This window comes from Mustela nigripes, chromosome 4 (assembly GCF_022355385.1).
Source record: "Mustela nigripes isolate SB6536 chromosome 4, MUSNIG.SB6536, whole genome shotgun sequence".
In the NCBI taxonomy this organism is placed as follows: Eukaryota; Metazoa; Chordata; class Mammalia; order Carnivora; family Mustelidae; genus Mustela; species Mustela nigripes.
This window is the reverse complement of record NC_081560.1, coordinates 142633248-142648103: the sequence shown is the minus strand read 5'-3', so window position 1 is coordinate 142648103 and position 14856 is coordinate 142633248. Positions and strand designations below refer to the sequence as shown.

The 14856-nt window shown below is 42.8% G+C and overlaps 1 protein-coding gene across 8 annotated transcripts in view; it reads left to right on the top strand.

Annotated features, from left to right (window-relative positions):
- The window catches only part of KCNMA1 (potassium calcium-activated channel subfamily M alpha 1), a 725872-nt gene that overhangs the window by 411630 nt on the left and 299386 nt on the right, over positions 1-14856 (top strand). The window lies entirely within an intron of this gene.

Genomic DNA, 14856 nt, shown 5'->3' with positions numbered 1-14856 from the left:
GTAACTCTTGGACGTGCCTAGCTGCGTTCACATGTAATTTGTCATCGTTGGCAAGTGGCTAGTACGTACGGGTGCCCTCCCTCCATTAAAGGTACTAGAGTTTGTCCACCGTGTGGAGATTCTAAGTATAATTTAGAGACTGCTCTCCAAAAAGCAGAGAGAACAGCTTCTAAATAGAGGAGGTCCTTTCCAAAGAGGAGGAGATGCATGCTCTGTGACGCAAAGACTCTTATGGTGGGGAGTACTGGGGTGAGAGAAGCAGCCACGTGTTTAGGTGGCTGCTGGAGCCAGACGGTGGGTAATCCCTTTCCCTAGGGGGTCCTGGCAGCATCCTGCCCTGAAGAAGAGTTGTTTTCCAGGATCTTGGGCTACTTTGTGACACAGCGACAGTTTTTACCTTATTATCTGCATCGGTGACTTTTTTCCTTTTGGAATTTAATTTGACTAATTAACCTCTTTGCTTCCACCTGCTCCTGCTTCTGATTCCTTCTCCATAACGTTACCTGAGTTAACTTCCTACAAGATAATGGCTTTATTCTCCTGCATTCAAGTTTCTGTCAACTCCCTGTTTCCAATAGGATAAAGACTAGACATGCTGCCACTGAGGGGCACAGATACCTCAGTCAATGTCCGACCCCGTTTCTTGGCGACCCTACAGTCTACTTGGGCTCTGGTCATATGGAGGCCCCCCCCTCCATTCCCAGAATGCACTGTGTGCTCTGGTGCCTCCAGGTTTCTGCCCATGTTTATCCTTCTGCTTCAGTATCCTGCCTTCTGTCCCTGACAGATTGTACTCATCACTCATAACCTACCTCAAAAAGTTAAGCAGTGGCCACCTTTTCTGGAGCCCTTTGTTTCTTATCTGTATTTGACTATTAATGATTGTAATAGCTCAAATGACACAGCATTTTCCATGTGCCAGCCACTAACAAAACAATTAACATTTACTAACTCATTTATTCCTCTCAACGATCTGCCTAGAGTTACCTACTACCTACATGAGGAGTCTGAGGCCCAGAGAGATAAAGTAACATCCTTAAGGTCCTGTGGTAGGATTTTGAAGCAAGGCACTGTTGCATATATGCTTCCAGAAATTAAAGTCTGGGTAGACTCCTCTACAAATGGAAAATGACTGAAGGACAGGAACCATGTTTGGTTGAATTTTATGTCCCCCAAACTAGCATAGTGCCTGTCTCAAAAGAACCTCAGAGGAATTTATTGAATGAATGTACAGACTGATACAGTTTTGTTCCAAACTATAACCACTTTGAAAACATGTCATTCCACTTAAGCTTTCGGTTTTTCATCAGAAGAAATGAGGGGTGACCAAGTGGAAACAGCTATACCTTGAGGCGTGCGGAGGCTGGAACAGGGAGCGGCTCCGTGCTCCTTTCTTACCCTTGTCTTCCACCCGTTGTCTTCGTGGACGGTCAGCTCTCAGAGAACATGTGAGGCTGAGATCGCATCCTGCTCCTTCCCACAGAGTCTGTGTCCCCCCTCAGGGCTGTGATCACGCCTGCAGGGGAGAAGGCTGCGCTCCGGGAGCCCATTTTAAGAGGAGCGCCCTTTCCTCCCTTTATTTCTGATCAGAACCAGGAGGAAGAAATTGTGAGTGAGGGCTAAACCGTACCATCCTTTGCATTGTGTTCAGTGTGTCAGAGATCACAAGAGACAAAGGGGGAGGGGAAAAGAAAGCAGATGTGAAACAGGCAGTTCACAGGAAGGCAGTTCTCAGAGACCCCATGTGGCCTTGACCTCAGAGGAGCACTAGATGGGCTCCTGCTGAATCAATACTATTTTTATTCCTTTAGGAAAAACTTTTTTTTTTTTCTCTCATCAGTCAATTTTGATAAAAACACTTTCGGGGGCGGGGGTGGGGGTCTCACCTTGACTAAGGTACATGTTGATGAACTTACTTCTGACCTGCCAGGCATGCTGGGATGAAGAAAAGATGGCACCCCTTGGGAGTGAGTTTAAATTCAGGGTCATAAGTCTAGCCTTCCTGGGGTGGTAGTTGCCTAGGGTGACCGACTCTGCACTGCCCCAAGCTTTTATGACCGCGTTGGGTTGCTTCATCTGCCATGTTACACCTCGGGAGTCACTGTGAGTTCTGTAACCAACGTGTTAAGGATGTTGGCACTTAACTGTCTCTTATTTATCTGACCAGCTCAGCTCTGCTTGTAAAATGAACTGTAACCACAGGAAATCATGGTGTGTATCTTTATGTAACTGATGCCTTGCTTCTCCTGAATTTTCAAAACATCTTAAAAATTATGGTTGATGTTAAAGACTCTAATGAGGTTATTTGTTGAAGCAACATACATTCTGACAAGAAATGCATTCGAAAAGGATGGCCAGGGAAACCATCTCATCCGCGTGACGACCAGTTCTGTCCTCGCCTTCCCTCCTCCGTCTCTCCCCTCCCCGTCCCCTAGGCTGCCTCTTCGCGCGTGTAATGCCAGTGCTCTGTACAGTGTTCTGTTTAGAGTGGTTTGAACATTTTTCTGCCCGTGTCTTTCATTGCTGAAGTAACTCACCTCTCTCATATCGACTCTTACCCAGGAGCCGCACTGCAGACTCTTTGATGTAGGTCTTTTCTGCATGGCAGCTAAGGCCAAGCTGTGGTTTCACTGCATGCTGCAACCTCACCCTTCCGGTTGTTGCCTCCAGGTTAACGAGACCCTTTTCCTGCACTGCCCATGCATGCTGCTAGCTTTCCCGCCACCACACCTCCCCCCCCCCCCCCCAGGCCCGGACCTGAATGTCATGAGCACTGGATGCATGTGTGGGATTGAAGCAGCGAGCGTTCGAGTACACTGAAGCGCTGGGATTTAGGGTTTTCTTTGGACACCTTCGTGGGCCCCCAATTTGTTGTGATGCCAACAAAGGCCACCCTGTCCCTTGAAAACTCAAGACTGAAGCAATGGGAAAGAGAGAAATAAACCTCCTGGTTTGAGATGTATTCTAAGCAAAGGCTACCCATGTGGGATTTAGAAGCAAGGGTCGGTTTTCCAAGTAACTAACCACTGACCTGATGATCAGTCCTGCAAGTTCCCAGCTCTGCGTGGATGTGCTCTCAATGGCCAGTTATATAGTGCCTTATAACGTCGTTCTGAACACTGTTACCTAGTTTGGTTTTGTTTAGAGCTAATGAGATTAATAAGTATCTAAATATGTGTATTTAAAAAAAAAAAAAAAACAACACAAAAACTCTTGGGCTAAATGTCCTGAGAAATACAATCACTGGCTTTTGTCTTAGTTTATTGTGCAAACAGGAATGTCACTAATTCAACTTTAAAAGATGTCAAATGGTTGTCCAATGAAGGAATATCATACTCATCGAAACATGTTGGTACTGCATTCAGTGTTAACTCATTAGTAATTGTGATCGTTTTTTCTCATTGAGATCTATTTTTGCCTTAGGGTTGACTAATATTTTTTTTTCTCCTCTCCCCCCCCCCCCGTTTTATTCTCAAAATAAACTTTTATAAAAAATAATTGTTAGGATCTTTTTTTTGAACTGGATTTTTGTTATTTCACATAAATAGATGCTTTACATTTTATACATACCTCGACTGTCATTTGGGAATGATGACAGGTGGGCATGACCAAACTCTGATGATCCTATAGCAGGAATGAGAATTCCTAGAGAATTCTTAGTGGAACCATCTTGCTAGAGCCTCTTAGATTAAAACTCTACACTAAGAAGTCGTAGTGACACAGAATTGTAAGCTTCATATCTTGTGTTTTGTTCTTCCTCATGAATCCTGATTTCCTCCTATCCAGGGGCTCAGTAGATTGAAGTTCTTTCCACAATGTTTTTTCTCTTATTCTGTTAAACATATCCTATTTGCCCTACAGAAATAGACTTTGCTTAGAATTTCATAACATGTTCTTTTGGTAACTGGAACAAAGGCCCTTTGAATGGAAGCATTTCCCTCTTTGAAAGGAGCTTAGATGGAATTACAGTGTAGACCTATGCGGAGCAGGTGATCCTGACCAGCACGAGAACATGCTCTCACTTTGCCAAAGCTTTCCTTCATCTGGGGGTTTGGTGAAGGAAACAACTGATTCTTCTCTTTGGGGTTCTTCAGTAAAGGGATCACTTCTTTTTCTCAGAAAAACGCAGTACTTCCAGATAAAATGAAAGGCTTTCTGAAACCCAACATAGAGGAGGGTTAAATGGATCCATTTATGGAGACAAAGGAGAGAATCATAAGACTTCAGCTTCCTGGGGGCATCCTGGATCTCTCACAGAGCTTTTATTCTTACAATGAGGGGAAAACAACTCTAGAGAAAATCAGAGATATGGCAATAGAGTTAAAAAGGGGAACACAGAAGGCAGCAAGGAAAAAGAAACTTTACCCTGATGGGCACACCGCTCTTGATATTACTTTCTGAATGTGGATCCAGAAGTCAGGTAGACCCCATTAATATGATGGAGCTATTATTTCTGAGATACGAGCAGGACAGTTTTGATCAGTGGTTTCCAATGCTAACCAGAAGTAAATGGGAAAGAAAACATGAAGGAAAAGAAATGTTTCTGGAGGTAAGAAGTTATTCCCGTGAGGTAAAGAGGAAATCAGAGGAGTGTGTACTTGAAGATATAATCATATATAATCATAGGGCTTCACAAGCCATTGCCATTATCTGTGTTAATGATGACAACTTGTCTCTAAAGGTAACTTGTCACCTCTGATTTTCTGCAGTAGTGTTAGTACCCAATGCCCAGGTCACTTTACTGCATTCCTAAGGCGTGACGCCTGCTTTGGACTCCGCAGACTCATGACTTCTAATCAGCAACATCTCAGACTCTCCTTTTTGGCTGTGAGCTGCTGGGCTCCCAACAAAACTCCTAAATAGGAATACTTACAAAACGTCCACGCCTCAGCTGTCAGCCAAAGACAGAGCGAAGACACGGCTATTTTCTTGTGTAATATAAAGGTATAATTGTTTTCTATGCCAGATGTCAGAAGAATGTGTACCAGGTCTTTCTCGATGTCTTTAAGGGAAAAAAAAAAAAAAAGCCAACCTCAGGATGTGTCAGAAACAAAACTATCATAATTGTCCTTTAGCATCACATATACATTCATGCGTAGCTTTTAACAAATGCCAGTATCTTGGTGGTGAGTATATATGTTATGGAACAGTGTTTTCTATTCTTCAAAGCGAAGCAGAGCAGATAAATGGAACCACTATTTCTTTACATAATTATTGTTTCCCTAATGCTCTCGAGCCTCCCCAGATAGGTACTGGGCAGGTCTCCAACACTGGCATTCTTTGTCATTGAAGCTCTTCAGAGGAGACCACCGAGGAGATGTGTGCCCGTTCTGCTTGGGTCCAGATGTGGTTGGAAGATAGCAGGATTGAAACTGTAGCAGATCTAGGTCTCTTCCGCTGCTTGCAGGAAATTGGAGTTCCATGAAAGGAATGGGAGAAGGATCTGCTCCCTGCAGCCTTCTTAGCCCCATCTGATTAGGCTGTCAGTCTTGGACCCAGAGCAGGCTGGGCTTGGCTGTCTAGATTCGGTGGTTTTGGCTTTCCCACTTTAAATCCTTGCAGGTAGATTTATAATAAGGAGGCATTGCCAAGGTCAGGCTGTTCAGGTGGGTCAGGATTTCATTAAAGCCAGGGAGGTGGACAGGGGTGGGAGCATAGGGCATAAGCTAAGTAGGAGACTGGTAGGATGATCAGCAAATACCCTGAAGAATCCAAGACAGACATCAGGAGAAGAAGGTTCAGACAGGAGGATTTTGAAGTCTGTGCCCAATAACAGCTCAAAGAGGTCCCACGGTGATCTGAAAGACTATTATAATGTGGGAATCCCAACCCACCTGCTCAACCGTAGGGGCCCCTACCATTCGCTATGCAATTATGAGATCTTCATAGTTTATTTAGGAAGACTTGAGTCGGAAGTGCCTTGAAACTGTGCCCCTAGGCTGCTTCCTCCTGGTTGTTCTCTCCTTAAGAAATGGTGACACTAGACGATTGCCCTCCCCTCCCCCTAGTGCTTAGGAGCTGACTAGTGGTTATTACTGGCAAGAGATGATTGTCTCTGGGCCTCTCGGCACATGTGTGGCAACATTTAATATCCAGTAGTGTTAGGATGGATCCTCTTGTCTTGCTTTTTCAGGTCTACATTTTTGTAGATATGAGAGTAGTTTGGCTCCAGAGGTCAGGGCTACTGCAGAACCCCCTCCCCACCAGCCCCCCTCCAACCACTGCCAGGCAATGTATCTGGGTTCCCTGCTCTTCATTCAGACCTGGAACAACTTCTCTCTTCTCCCCATTTCTAATCACTTCACCCAAGCAATCCTATTTTTGTGGATGGCCCCAGAGGGAGGCTGGGATTGGATAGAGGTCATATACTTGTGCTGGAAGGCTGTGGGTATGAGCCCGTGTGTGTGCATGTGTCCCCGCCCACATGTGCCACTCTACAACTGTACATCTCACTGACCCTGCCCTTGAAGAATTCTCAGTCTGTTTTGTAGTACTTATGTGTGTATGTGTGTATTTGAATTATCTACTTTATCCCATCCCTCTACTAAATAACCAAGAGTTTATTGAGGAAGAGATGGCTTGAGTCGAAGGAGGTAGAGAAATAAGAGTAAGAAGCAGTTGGTCATGGGTTCTCAGACAGTTCAGTGAGAACCAAAGCAGCACTCATTTGGCAAGACTCTGTTTCGTGTAGTAGCTTAACTCTGATTTATTACATAAAAGTTGCTGGCAAATATGAACACTAATTCCAGTCTGATAACAACTGTGATTGAAATAATTGTAGTCTGTAGACAAATTGGAGAAAATAAGCATTAGTGGGTAGGTTGTCTTGGACATCTTTCCAAGAGTCCAACAGTGAAGAAATACATGATCTTATCGACGTAGAATTGGAAGAGATCTTTAGGAGACAGACGACTGGTTGCTTCCCTGCCTCTCCTCCAGATTCACGGTAAGCCAACCAGGCAAATGAAACTCTCTCTTCCGCTAAAGACCTGGGGAAAAAAAAATACACAACCTCTCGTGGCCACTCATTAAAGTGACTCATTGCTTTCTCTGTCAGGAAATCTTGGTTAATTATTTAATATTTATGAGACTATGTGGCTGCCTTCATGGAAATATAATTTCCCTGGTGTTCCTTCCTTAATATTACCCAAATGTAATGCTCTAATGTATAGAATGACACCAGATGTTAACTCCCTGCACAACCTATTGGGCATTTGAATTATATTACAGCACCCGATAAGGAAGCAATAAAGCAGGTACAAAGGGAAAATTAAGTGCAAAATAATTGATTCTATCAGTTTTTGTTCATTTGGATGATTGCCTTTTTTGGCATTTTTCTACAAACAGTCCCTATTTATCACATTGTTATTACCTTAGTTTTAAAAATAACGATCACCTATTCAGCACTTAGTCTTTCCTCATTATCTGATTTCATTCTTGAAACAGCCTTTGAGGTTTGTATTCTTATCTCCAGTTTGCAGATGAAAAAATCAAGGTGTGGAATTCAGATTATTTGCCTACAGTAATACAGCTAATAACAAGAGAGCTGGAATTTTAACTCTTCCATCGAATTACAAAACGACCTAACTTATCCGTGCTTGAGGTCAACTTCTCAACTCCATCAGAGAAAACTGGGGTGTCTTGAGGGTCATCCATCTTGAAACAGACAAGTAACTAAGAGTTATGTTCTCCACCAGCAGAGGAACTCACCCTCAGCAGATGGGGTCAGGCTCCACGAAGCCACTACCCCTCAGGGGCCCTGGAAGCACTTCTGGGGATTAGTAATGTCCGTGGTGCTCACATTTTGCTTTCGATTTACTTTTTTGGGTGCCTAAATGGATAAAATGATAAGGAGTGAAGATGAGAAAAAGACCCTAGGCTCAGATAGCATCTTGAAACCTTAGGAGAAAATTTAGAGGAACTCTGTCAGAAAGCGACAGAGATTTCACCATCTGAGTTTCATGAAAACAGATTATCAGTGTTTCACTGAGAAATCCAGTGTGTAAGGAACTGACGTATTTTGTCCTCTTCATCGGTGATCTATGTAATTCTGTCTCCTTGACAAATGTTTAATTATTAGGACGATTATTCAGGTAGGTACCCTGAGCCATACAACTGCTCTGAAGTCTACCACTATCATTGTTCCAGGATTCTCCATAACAGTCCGAGCTCAAGAAGGCAGAGCACAGGGGATTCCAGAGCAGTAAGGGTTTATATACCACCTTTTCATTTGCCAATTCATTTCACCATGACCCTAATGAGGCATATATTTGTGGGTATTGGCTCACATCTCGTCAACTGAGTGGAGGCGTAATTGGAAGTCTGATGTTGTCAGAACGATTAATAGACCTATTGACACAAACCCATAACTGAAGATTTCCCAACAAAGCCATTTAACCAACTGGCTTGGGATCAAGTAAAAAAAACGTTTTCTGTTCATATTAGAACCATAGCAAGGTCTAAAACAAGGGTTTTAAGATTTAGAAAAGGCTCCTTTTGAGGTCATTGTCATTCATATTGATTAGTGACTGAACACAAACTCCCCCATCAACAATAATAATATCGTAGAAGATATCTACTCAGATAATATGGGATAAAGTCAAAATGATGGTCAGCAGAATAAGCTGGCTTCTGTTTGGTAAAAAAAGATAGAGCCTACACAAGTTATTGAATATATGCTCCACTCAGTGTAAACACTAAAAGCACTAATGTTGGAAAGATAAGCTCTTAAGTACATAACTCTGACAAGGTAGTTAAAATGGGGGCACTAATGAAAGCTAAAGCATAGAAAGCTTTCAACTTGGATCCATTCGAGACCTGGAGTGCTGTCTAGGTTAGAAGACAAACGTTCTGCATAAAGATTATTACTTTCTCAGTGGTTAATTACTATCTTATCATTTGCACTAAATCCATTATTACTATTAACTTAGAAGGTATTTGTCTGAGATCTAAAATTATGTGAGTAATAATAATACCAATAACTTGGAGTATATTGCAAAGAATTGCCTCCCTTTAAAAATATTTTGCTCTCATAGAATTCTGATCAGCTAGAGGCTTTTATTTCTATTTTGTAGGCACTTTGCTTATCCAGTATATCCAGACGTTATTAGAAAAACATCCAATCATTTAGATTTTTTCCCTCTCAGCTGCAGAGAAGTTCCATAGTCTCCACGACTATATGATGTTATCATTTTTCTTTACTTCAGTTGATTAGAATGGGATGCAAAACTTTACAGTCTATTCCATAATTAGAAGTGTTCAAAGTATCAAAACATTGTCCATTACTATATCCATTCTTGCTCTTTTAGAATAAGAGAGGATAAAGAGAAAATTAGAGCATTTTGAGGGTCATCCACCTTTAAGCAGATGGATAACTAGGAAAGGAACTTACTTCAGCAGATGGGGTCTTGCTCCATGATGCCACTAGTTCCTCAGGGGTCCCGGAAGCACTCCTGGGGGTTAGTAATGTCCTGTATGACTGTCTTTACAGAGCAGGGTTCGACACAAGTTGGACAGGTCAGCTCCCTCTGAATTTTCCCAGACCACTCGGCAAACACGTTAAAATTTCCTGGGGCAGTTTCACCTCTTCTATAAACCAGTGCACCCTCATTGTTTTTGAAAAAGCCCCATGCCAGTGTCTATAGATAGTAGATGCTGTATCTTATGTTTCTTTTACCTCTCCAAGGATGTTGCGGTTCTTCTGGAGAAGAAGTCTCCTTTCTGGTGCGGCAGAAAGTCTGTTGGGTCTCGGCCTGAACGGTTCCACTTAGCTACATGATTCTGTATGGGTTTCTGAGACTCTACTTCTCAGAAGTCCGCAAAACGAGGATTTCAACAAATGGTCTGCTTTATTTTGCCAGGTTGTAAGGACCAAATGCAATAGTATGTGCAAGCTCTATACAATTACCAGGTGGTATTATAGTGGATTAGAGGAGAATCAACGTTATAAGTTCAGAATTCCTCGCTCCTAATGATATAGGGATTCAGAGATGATGAAGGTCAGTGAGGGCATGAGTAATTTACTGAGCTCTCTCTGCCTTTCAGTTGGCTTTGAAGGTTGCCTGAGGTTTGAACCCAAAGAGGGGGGAGCATTTGAAGAGGCCACAGCAAAAGCATAGAATTTAGAATTTGGAATGTCTGGGTCACATTCATGAGATAAGGAAGGTACCAGCTCATAGTAGCAAAGGACTTGGCGAGGAGCAGATGATAGGAAATAAAATAGGACATGTAGTGAGGTTGAGTTTCAGAGGTTCATCACAGCCAGGGTTAGAGCTGATGTCTGAGGCAGGAGGGAGCCATGATGGCAGATGAATGACATCTTTAATTAAATTAATCTGATAACATTGCAGAGGTGAGATTAGGAGAAGAGTCTGAAATCATTAAACTTACTGTATTGACTCATGTCTGATGCTGTGGACCTGCACTCTGGTGGTCTGTAATCCTGGTGGGAATTGAGAAGGCTCCGTCCAATTTAAAATGGGACTAGCCACAAGAGCGAGGAGAATTCAAATGTTGGAAATGATTTCACAAAGTGCTATCTTGTTCCTCAGTTAAATCCCTTCCCTCTCCTGTGGTTATTTATTAAATCATCTTAGATATGTGCTGCTGTTGATGTCCCTAAACTGCTTAACATTATGTGATCTTTTATAAATGATGGTCTTCGTAACCTCTCCCCATCTATACTTCATTTTTCCTTTTAATGTTAAACTAAAAAATGTGCTCCTCAGGCACTCTGTTAATTAGAATCTCGTTGGTGAAGCTCGCATAGTGGTGTGGTAATTACTTCTCTGTATCATCTTAATTCCACCCCCCCCCCTTGTTCCCACCTGAAAGTGAAAATACCTGTTCAACCTCTTGATCTTGGCAATTAGTTAAGTGGTATGCAGCTGGTGATCTGGGGGTGGGCTCAAATGTTTAATCATCTCTGTTCAGGTCTGAATGGGAATCTTCTCGAGTAGCAACACCTGTAATTAGTGTGTAGTTGCAAGAAAGTTCTTCTGAAGCAGTGGTTCTCAAAGTTTGGTCCCCAGACAAGCAGCAGTATCTGGGAAACTGTTAGAAATATAAATTCCCAGGGCTCCTCCCCAGCCCTACTAAACTCTGGAAGGGACCTGTCAGTGTTTTAATAAGCCTTCCAGTTACATGCTAAAGTTTGAGAACCACTGTCCTAGAGAAATATCCTCACTAGGTTAAGCAGCCAGACCCAGGGAGTCAGGAAAACAGACTTTCAGGTAACACCAGGGAGCCTTCTCTTCTCTGAGAAGAAAGGGCACTTACTACCCTTTTGGAGATGATGCAGGTATCCAGAGGATACCAACTGCTGGAAGTGAGATTTTTTTCCTCTTTAGTGCCTGCCCCTTGAAAGAAAACCTGGCTAGCCATTGCTTGCCCTGGACTTTGGAGAGACAAGGTCTTAAGTCAGTTTCAAGAAGGACTGTTGGCTCTTCCCACTCAAGGGTCTTCACTAGATATATTGTTAAATAGATGAAGAAAGAGATATGTTTGCCATTCTGGATGAGTCTCCTTTTCCTCTATAGACAACTAAATGATACAGATATGTTTACTGGATGGCCAAGAGGAAATAAGATGACTCTCCTACACTCAACATTTAAACCATACGCAGCTCTTGATCGAGGTTCTTTTGAAAGTGTCATAGAGTCCTGGTGAAAACACTAACCATAAGGTTTTAGTATCACATTTGACCCATGGACTGTGGGAGTCGAAGAATGAGGAATCCACCAGTTACCAACTAACTTGTGTGTTCTCATTGGGAAGTCATTAGTTTAACCAGGAACAATTTAGGGAGGGTCCATTTACTACTACAAGGATCAGAACCAGTATCCCTATTTCAGTTTTTAAAACTCCACTTTTTTTTTTTTTTTTTTCTATTGGCAACATATATCCACACACAGCCTATTCTGACGTGGGCATGCCTCGTAGCAGTGGCGATCCAAATTTAAGTGTGGACTTTGGAGTCACCATTTTTTGTGTTTAAAAAAAGGGGGGGGATTTCTTTTCTATCTCTTGAAGCTTCTGTGTATCCAGACAAGGAACTCTAGTGTACACAAGAAGGAAGAGGAGTTTGTATTTCATTTTCTGTCCTACAATGAGCATTAATTATTAATATAATAACCTCTTTGGGGAGGAAAATAAATTCTGGCTGATATGTCCAGCCCTTTTATTGTTGAATTATATATTTTCTTTTTATAAGATCGGTGAACTTCTCTGTGGGTTGTTTCCATTCAGGGAATGAAATGATGGGGCTTTAGAATCTCTGCTCTGTGGTCTCTGATTGTGTGAGTTTGTGTGCAGGCACTCAGAGGCTTTATCTCAGAGGAGGTCCTGATAAACAGTTCTACTGGCACTTGAGAAAACTAGGCAGGACATTTCTCCTTGGACTCTCGTGGCAAGCGGGAAGGAGCTAAAAGGGATAGAAAACAGATCTCCCCCATCACTTGGGTCGCAGAGGCTCAGCCTCTTTTATCCCAGAGTTTTCTGCTTTTTGTCTCTTCCTTCTTAGCAGAGTGTACTGGTGTCCTTGGCAAGCTTCAGCCAGAGGACAGGCTGCTCATACCAGCAGCCTTCATTTTTCAGCTCAAAGTCTAGGACTCAAGGAATACTATGAAACAGTGATTAAATCAGTTCAAACTTTTTGAAAGAAGTACTAAGGAAAAGGTGTGTTATGTTTGCAGTACTGTTTTCTGTAAATCAGGGGTGCTGTTGTGGTATATTTTTTTCAACACAGTGTCCTTGAGCAGAAAGCCCTCTCTTACTGCCTTTGAGTATGGGCGGTATAAGAAGGAACAGTGGAAATGACAGGGAAGAAAAGGATCAATGGAAAGAAGTTGCTACAGCCTGATTCCTTATGCTCTTTTGAACATATGCTTCTGTTTATGCTGAACCAAAATATCCTCAATGGCATTCAGCTAACATCTTCCCCCCGCTATCCCATTCCCCTCCACAGCCTAGCAAATGTTTTACCTATTAGATGCATTTTTAAAAAATTATTTATTTATTTATCGGACAGACAGAGATCACAGCAGGCAGAGAGAGAGGAGGAAGCAGGCTCCCCGCTGAGCAGAGAGCCCGATGCGGGGCTCGATCCTAAGACCCTGGGATCATGACCTGAGCCGAAGGCAGTGGCTTTAACCCACTGAGCCACCCAGGCGCCCCATCTATTAGATGCATTTTAAGTTTGCTACCAAATTAACCACAAAGGCCATGGAATTATTGGAAGCTAGGAAATTCACAGGACCCCCAAATATATCACCAATAACTATTGTGTGGGCAATAGTAAGGTTATTGTTTGACCTTGGTCAAGTGAAAGTGGGTTTTCCAAAAATAGACTTGGGAATCAAGACTTTCTCTCAGTCCCTTTGACTATGACCGCCCATCTTGATGAATATGACTTTAAATGCACATTGAAGTCACTACTGGTACAAGTAAAAGCACGAGTGCAGCATTTACCAACAGAGCTTCCTGTCCTCACTCTTTGATCACTCTCTTACACACACACACACACACACACACACACACCCACACCATCTATTCTTCAGTAACCCATCATACCAGCAGCTTATGTATCACAGAGATGCATTGTCTCTTCATCCCTTGGAATCTGTAGTGGATTTCTGGTCAACTTAGTTCATGTACTTCTTGTCACTGTGACTAGAGTAGCTAAGAATTCTGACACCTGTGGACCTTGTGGGTCTTGTTTTTGACATGAAACAAAACACTATCCTGGCTTGGGGATTGCAGAAGTGTCTCTTAGTAACTCTAGGTCTGGATTTTCCTTTTTTCATTTAAAGAAATACCCAAGTAGGGGAGGAGGCAAAGAGCAGAGGTTTAGCTTTTGGGCTCCTGACTGCTTCCAGCATAGGACGAAGCAAATTCCATGCTGTCTTCCCTCCCACTTGCCCACCTTAGCAAAAACCTAGGAGCTGCCATTTCCTTTATAAAAGAAATGTTTTCCAGCATTTGCTTTTTCTTCAGTCTGCTTAGTTGGTCAATGCAAATGTAGATGCCCCCCATCCCATGCTTGTCTGGAGGTTTTCCCGCCTATTTGTGATGTAGGAGATGACAAAGGGCATGTTTGACTTGTTCTAGAGATGAAGAATGGATAAATCCAGTGCATGTAATATGATTGGAGAGCCCCATAGACCGACCCACCGCCCCTCTCTGTGGGCCCTGCATTCCCATACTGCACAGATTCCTGCCTGTTGAACAAGCATTGTCCTCGCAGAAGTACAACTATACTAACTGGTATTGCGTATAGCGATTTCCAAAGTGGTGGTACTCGGAAATCCTCCATCCTGCACTTCTCAGGCTAGCGCCCTCCTGGCCCAAAGGTCCACGTTGCTTTCCTTCCAGGGAAAGTATTTTGCTTCTCCCCATACTCCCTCCCCTTTCCCTCACTTCACCTTCTTTATGTTTCTGGCCCCGAGTGGTACCATTTGCTTACTGATAACAGTCTACTATGAATTTTCATCCACAGCTTTGAGATGCTTTATGAGGCTTTCCTGCTTCCCACCCAGCCCCAAACTTGGGACTTTTCCCACACTGATCCTCTGATCAGTTTGACACGGGAAAGCACACGGAAGCCATGTACCAGTTTGTATAGTAGTACCTTTTTGAACTGTCTACTCTTGAACAAAGCAGGGTGTGCTGGGGGTTCGCATTGGCTGCTTGACACACACAAAGCCCATTAACTTGCATGCCAAAAAAAAAAAGAAAAAGAAAAAGAAAAAGAAAAAATTAACCCTTAGAGTACTGCTTCAACATTTTGGTTTAATGGTCTTGAACTTACCAGTTGGGCAATGCTTCTTTCTCCAGATCAGAGCGCTATACATCAAGTCC